The following is a 7,471-nucleotide window of genomic DNA, read 5'->3' as shown; positions in this document are numbered from 1 at the left end:
ACCTAAGTAACATATTACAGTGATTCAATCGGGAACTGCCTAATTAATAGCTTGTAGCATTCGGGCGTAGTTTGGCCATTGTCTGGTTTTTCCCGGAAAATATGAGGAACAAAATCAAATAAACGAATCAGAACGTTTATTTGTATTCTTTATAAAAATAATACCAATATTTGGGAGTCAAACACCAATATTTGGGAATCGATACCTATGTAGGTACATTTGCGAATTCCCGGTTGCCCTTATCAGCTAGAGTATGGCTGTAAACGATAGTTACTCGAGTAAATACCTATCTAAATCCTTAATACGTACCTACTACTAACCACCGCTGATTTTCACAATTGTAGAGATCAAAGGTGTGTAAAATGGAAATATGGAGTTTGAAGTTATTGAAGTTAAAAATCTAGTAAGAGAGTAGGTATCTATCTATAATTAAACTTGAAAGTTTGTGAGGCTGTTGAGGTTGATGGATGACATTAAAACTACCCGACGAGTTTAAATAAAACAACGTTAATACAGCTATTAAATAAAACAATGTTAAGAAAAATCCACGTGGATTTTTAAGAACAGAAAACAAGATTTTCTTTGTGTAGAGTAATTGTAATCACTTAACTAGGTATTTAAATTATATTAAATATGCCTCTGTCTAGTCAAATAATTTTAAAAGCAAATTTTGACAGATTACCACTTCACTTTCCTTGAAAATCGCCAAATCCCGAGCGTCACGTTTCGTAATCCTCGTAGCAATCATTTTGTACAAAATAAACGTCTTACGTAAAATTATTTTAGTGTTTGACTTTTTGGGAGTAGAGTCGCCAAGCTTTATTTTAACAGCTTATAGTCTTGAAATTGTGTCATAAATTGGCTTGGACTCCCCGCAGACTACCTACAGACTTTGTTGGGCCCGATTCTAATTTGTATGAAGAATCGACAGATACCTACATATTATGAGTATTTATCGACCGACAAAAAGTCTCTATAAAAAATTACCACAACTTACCATCTATTGTAGCCAAATGATGATCATTGCATGAGTGTTTAAGTGTCCGACTAATTAAATGAAACAGTTAATTGCATTTAGGTATAACTAGCGGCCGCCCGCGACTTCGTACGCGTGGATCCCGTTTTACCTCATCTATCTTACGCGGCTTAGATTTTTTCATACAAATTTTTTTCCCGCTAACTCCCGTTCCCGTGGGAATTTTGCAATATCCTGTTGTAACTAAACTTGGAGTTTACTAAGGTACCTGCATGCCAAATTTCAAGCGTCTATTTTACGCGGTTTAGAGTTTTTCATACAAATGTTTTTTCCCGCTAACTCCCGTTCCCGTATGAATTTTGCAATATCCTGTTGTAACTAAGCTTGGAGTTTACTAAGGTACCTGCATGCCAAATTTCAAGCGTCTATCTTACGCGTTTTAGAGTTTTTCATACAAATGTTTTTTCCCGCTAACTCCCATTCCCGTGAGAATTTTGCAATATCCTGTTGTGACTAAGATTTTAGTTTACTAAGGTACCTGCATGCCAAATTTCAAGCGTCTAACTTAAGCGGTTTAGATTTTTCATACAAAAGGATTTTCCCGTTCCCGCGGGAATTCTTAAGTATCCTATAACCTGCCCAAGAGTATGAAGAATAATTGTACCAAGTTTCGTTAAAATCCGTCGAGTAGTTTTTGTTTCTATAAGGAACATACAGACAGACAGACAGATAGACAGACAGACAGACAGACAGACAAAAATTTTACTGATTGCATTTTTGGCATCAGTATCGATCACTAATCACCCCCTATTAGTTATTTTGAAAATATATTTCATGTAGGTAGTTACCTACAGAATTGACCTCTCTACAGATTTATTATAAGTATAGATTAAGGCGCTTATACTGATACATAAGTATAAGACTTCATGTGCCACTGTCGTCGGTCTCGGTACTTATTCACATTCCATAAATTCTATTATAACGTAAAATGGAGTTTTAAGTAAAAATATAAAGGAAAAAGCAACTTAATATAACTATGTAAATACGTTTAACATATTGCTTTTGTAAATCCTAGTAGCTGGCTTGCAGTTTGAACTGTCTGCATAAACCTACTTAGCTTACCTGCCTGTGAAAAACGTTTCGAACTCTCTCTATCTATATATATGTTACGGTCAAAGTGATAAATGTGAAAATTATGAATAATCGCCGGTTATTGTGAATAATTACCGCATGATTTGGTAAATGTGATTAATATGAGGTCATTTATGTGTGTATAAAACTAAATAGGCGGCTTAGGGGTGGCCCAAGGGCCACCCCCGCCGCACCTTAACCAATTTTCACTTTAAATCAAAACATTATGTTATATGCATCATGGAAAAGTAATATTATGCAAGAAACACTCCAAACTCATTTTGCCAAATTATATTAATCTATTATGATATCAAAACGTTCAAAAGTTTGGCTGTACACGAGCACGTACACAAGATGTTGTTCTCTTTTATGAAATTTGTTAGTACTAAGCTTGAATTATTAAATAATCACTGTTAAATGTGATTAATTTATCACTTTTACCGCGGCTGTCGGTAATTATTCATAATAACCGGTTATTATTAATAATTTTCAATTTATCACATTAACCGTAACATATATAAAAGAAAGTCGTGTTAGTTACACCACTTATAACTCAAGAACGGCTGAACCGATTTAGCTGAAAATTGTCAGGGAGGTAGTTTAGAGCCAGGAGAAGGACATAGGATACTTTTTATCCCGTTCGAAATAAAAAAAAGTCTGCTTATTTATTGCCATTAAGGCGGAACAAAGTTCGCCGGGTCAGCTAGTCTATATATATAAAAGAAAGTCGTGTTAGTTACACCACTTATAACTCAAGAACGGCTGAACCGATTTAGCTGAAAATTGTCAGGGAGGTAGTTTAGAGCCAGGAGAAGGACATAGGATACTTTTTATCCCGTTCGAAATAAAAAAAAAGTCTGCTTATTTATTGCCATTAAGGCGGAACAAAGTTCGCCGGGTCAGCTAGTTGCTAATAAACGTTGCGCTCGTTTTTCGAGTGACTTTTAAGTAGTTAAAAACATTGAAACGACATTTTTATTTCCTATATATTTTCTTTTGAAAATAGAATAATTGCTGCCATGATGTATCATTAATACGGAACAATATCAGCGCTTCTAGTGATGTGGATAAAAAAACATAAACACGACCGTTTAATAAAGCGGCCAAATAGTAGGTATTTGGCACAATTTATTGTTTTGGGATTTGGAGTTGAAAAATACATGGTCACAATGGTCGGCCAAAACCTGTATGTCCTAACCTAAACAGAACTATTTTTGTCATTTTTTCACGTTCATTAAAAAGCAGATTTTCATGATGAACACAATCCTCAATTTTCGTTACATTATATCTTATGTAAGTGTGAGTACGAATATGAATTGTGAGGGCATGTTTCATATCTTACGCCTTCTGGAATGAAAAAGCTTTTTGTGAGGGAAATTGTTTCAATTGTTTTCTTTTATCGCCCCCCAAGGAAGGTGCTCTGCAAAGAAGCGAATTACCACCGAGGCTGGCTCTGGGATCCCTCAGGCGCTCATTCACCTACTGTTACTATTATGCCTCAGTTAGATCAATATACGAGTAAAATATTCAATTCACGAAGAAGCAAATACAATAACTAGATACTTAAATATTTATGGGCTGTTAAGAGTCTTCCTTGTCTTGTTCTTTGGAAACTTGTATATCGTAGTGTCTACACTTAGTTATGTCTTATTTGTATTGTAACTACAATCTATTAATATTGAAGAGTAAAGGTACGATCCCCTACGAGTCATTTCCATGATTTCAGTTGGGAAACGATTATTAAAATGATCATGGAAATGACGATGATGAGGACGTAGATAGGCAATTCTAGTAGAAAGAAGCCAACAGTTTTTTTAATAAAATCTCAAAGTGAAATAATATTAGTGCCTTAAATAATTAGATTGTGTACCAACGAAGATTTAGTTAAGATTCCGCGTCTCGACACGCTCCACATTCAATTTTACATACCTGTCACGTTTATCAAGAGGCCAAATCGAATTTCTTTGGGCCTCGGTCGTCTCATTTATTGAAAACGCAAACGTGTAAAAACGACATTTATTTCACGGTCCTACAGTTTTCGGTCCTATCCAAATGGCAAGGGTAACCTAATGATATTTCTCGAATCTTTCCACTAAAATAATCTTCCTAGTCAAGTACAGGGTAAAAATATCAAAAACTTAGCTTTGCTACAGTTCTACCAGAACTTACTACGAGTACCTGAGTAACTTTTGTTTCCAGTTCTACTGACATGTACCTAGACCGATCATTTATATTTTTGAAGTAGGTAAGAGGTATATGATCTGTTACGCGAATTTTTCAAGTCTTTGTATCTTTCTTAACTTTCGCCTTCTGACTTTCTTTCAAAGAGTAAATCATGCTGCATCCTGTATCACATCATATTTCCTCTTTGTTATCTATGTTGGTATTCACTAGGTACTTTCTATTTTCTTTTGGTGCTTCCTATTCTTGGTATGAAATTTTCCTTACCATCTGTGTTTACACGCAGCTACCTAAAAGAAAAGCTCGTATCAAAATCGCCTTCTATGACTAAATATAGCTTCGTACCTAATGTTTCTTACCTACTTAGCTCTTTTAATTTTATTAACATAATTATGTAAACTCCAAACACATATCTTAATCATTTGATTTAAAAGTTGCTACGTGCACCATATTTTAAAATCGTATAATATTAACATTGGAAGATGTTTCAGTACAAATAAAAGAGGACCTTAAGAGCGTTGTAGCAAAAAGTTGGCGTTCGAATTTTAGGTTTTTATTGCTTGACGTCGCGTAGTGAGTGCGCAAACTGCATTTATCTGTACAATTTCAACGCTGCGTCGACTAAACGATCTTAATCCGTAGTTATATCGTACCTAAGACAGTACATCATACATAATAATAAAGAAATAATGTATAATTTACCTATTTGATTTTTTCTCAGATCAGACTTTTAGCAAAATCAAGTTACGTAATTAATGTATTTTTTACACTAGTAAATCCCGCGACAAGTTTTTAATCTTTAAATTGAGTAAAGTAATAAGTTGATGGGTTTGAAAGAATTCATGTTTTATTTTATTCTTTTTACAGCATCAAAAGCTTGTTTATGAATAAAAAAAAATAAAACCGACTCCAAAAAACCTACACTAAAACGTAGAAAAATAATTACTAATTACCTACTTATTTATTAGGACGAATTATTAATATTTATGTAGGTATACCATGATTGATACTTCTGGAGTCGGTGCCAAGATTATGAAACATGTAAAGTTTGCCTGCACCGACTCCAAAAGTATCAATCATGGTATACCTACATAAATATTAATAATTCGTCCTAATAAATAAGTAGGTAATTAGTAATTATTTTTCTACGTTTTAGTGTAGGTTTTTTGGAGTCGGTTTTATTTTTTTTTATAAAAATTTACTTATTTCTTGCTTTTTAGTTAACTAATTATTACCTTGATGTTACCACTGAAGGTAGGCAGTACACTGAGACCAAAAAAAATTGGTTCATAATTGGCGGAGATATTGCATATAAAAAAGTTCATCCCCAATTTTCCACCCTTGGGGGTGAAATATTTTCTTCAAATTAGCATGAAACCACCCTTTTGATAATACCTATTCAACAAAAAAATAATCGTTCAAATTGGTTTATAATCGGCGGAGATATTGCGTATAAAAAAGTTCATCCCCAATTTTCCACCCTTGGGGGTTGTTTTTTTATTATTAAATTTAAATGGGACCACCCTTGAGGTATTACCTATACGCCGAAAAAAGATTTGTTCAAATCGGTTCATAATTGGCGGAGTTATCGCGTAACAAACATAGAAAAAAAAAAAAAAAAAAAAAACATACGGGTCGAATTGAGAACCTCCTCCTTTTTTGAAGTCGGTTGAAAATATTTACTATTTAAATTTTACTTTTGACTTTTTAGTTTTTATGATGCGGGATGGAAAAATTAAAATTTATTCTGATTTTGTGACGTTTCCGCACATAAATATGGATAGGTTAAATAAATAGAATGAAATGTATGAAAACGAGCGTGCCATTTTTTAAACGTTATCTATAATATCTGTGTCCATCAAAGAGCTCGTAACTAAACATCGTAAGCGCCATTCAAATTATTATCTAAAAGTTAATAATAAATATTTAGTTTTTGTAAATCTAAACAAGTCAGGAAATCAAAGAGGTAAATACTGATATCATTGTGATTTTATAGAATTTATTATTATAAACCACGGTCGTATATTGCTAAAAAATCGGAGGTAACTTTAAAATTTTTATCCTTAGAGCAAAATTTATCTAATCGTATTTTTAAACAGTTATCCCATTAGGTACACATGCGTTCTGTAATACAAACCCATCAAAAACAATACTTGCCAAAAAACCAAGTCTCACTACTCAGTTGTTCTACGGTAAAAAGTTGTGAGATCCATGTAATACCAAGTCCAGTCCAGGAAATCATTTTTACATAAATATAAGGTGTTATTTTTTGTACTGATCATACTTTACCAACGCATCTAATAAAATCATACAAATACAACCCAAGTGTTTTTAAAAAAAAATTCAGGCTAGTTTTCGAGTAAAACGACAAAGAATGTTTCGAAAAAAATAAAAAATAAATCATCCTTTGAGCGCGGTGAGTATTCGTTTGTACGCACTATCGTAGTAGCCGGCCGAGGGCAACGACCACTGCCACGTGCCGCGCCGCGTGAGTCGGCCATATTGATATCGCTGCCAGTCGCTCCGCGCCCACAGCCCGCGCCGAGCCGCCGATCGGCATGCGGGAGCGCAACAACATAAATAATCGTCCCAGTCCGTCCAATGCGCCCAAACGTATTGCAGTGTATGTGTGGTTTATTACAATGCCGCGCTTGATCAATAACAAAACGCAGGTGAAATTATGTTTCGGGCACACTAACTGGCCGACGAGAAACATTGACGAGTCGAAAACCTTCATACCTTGCTTGTTTGGAGCCGCGCAGCGCTTCAGGGAGCGCAGCCGTATCCTGACTTGACGAGATTCCGTGCGCTTCGAGGACGAAGTTCTGGATTTCAATTTCAATCACCGGCACAGTGCTGGCGGTACCCAGATGCGAGCGCCGCAGACGGCGGCTTTTGCGTAAAAATACGGAATGCCTTATCAAGGAGTTGTTGCCAGAGGGCCACGACCGCGACCTAGTTCTATCGATGGTTATTGCGGAAGTCTACCTAGGTACATACCTACAGTGTGATTTGGACAGATGAGTGCTTGTTTACGCGAAAGGGACTTTTTCCGTAAAAAAGTTAGTGCGCGAATTGTGAATACAACATCCGACGTGGTGTCTAGTGAACAGCAAGCAAGTGTGCAGCCCGAAAGCATTACCTCAATTCGATCGTGGCTAGATTACACAGTGCAAGACAGTG

Source organism: Ostrinia nubilalis, chromosome 6, assembly GCF_963855985.1.
Source record: "Ostrinia nubilalis chromosome 6, ilOstNubi1.1, whole genome shotgun sequence".
In the NCBI taxonomy this organism is placed as follows: Eukaryota; Metazoa; Arthropoda; class Insecta; order Lepidoptera; family Crambidae; genus Ostrinia; species Ostrinia nubilalis.
This window is presented reverse-complemented; position numbering follows the sequence as displayed.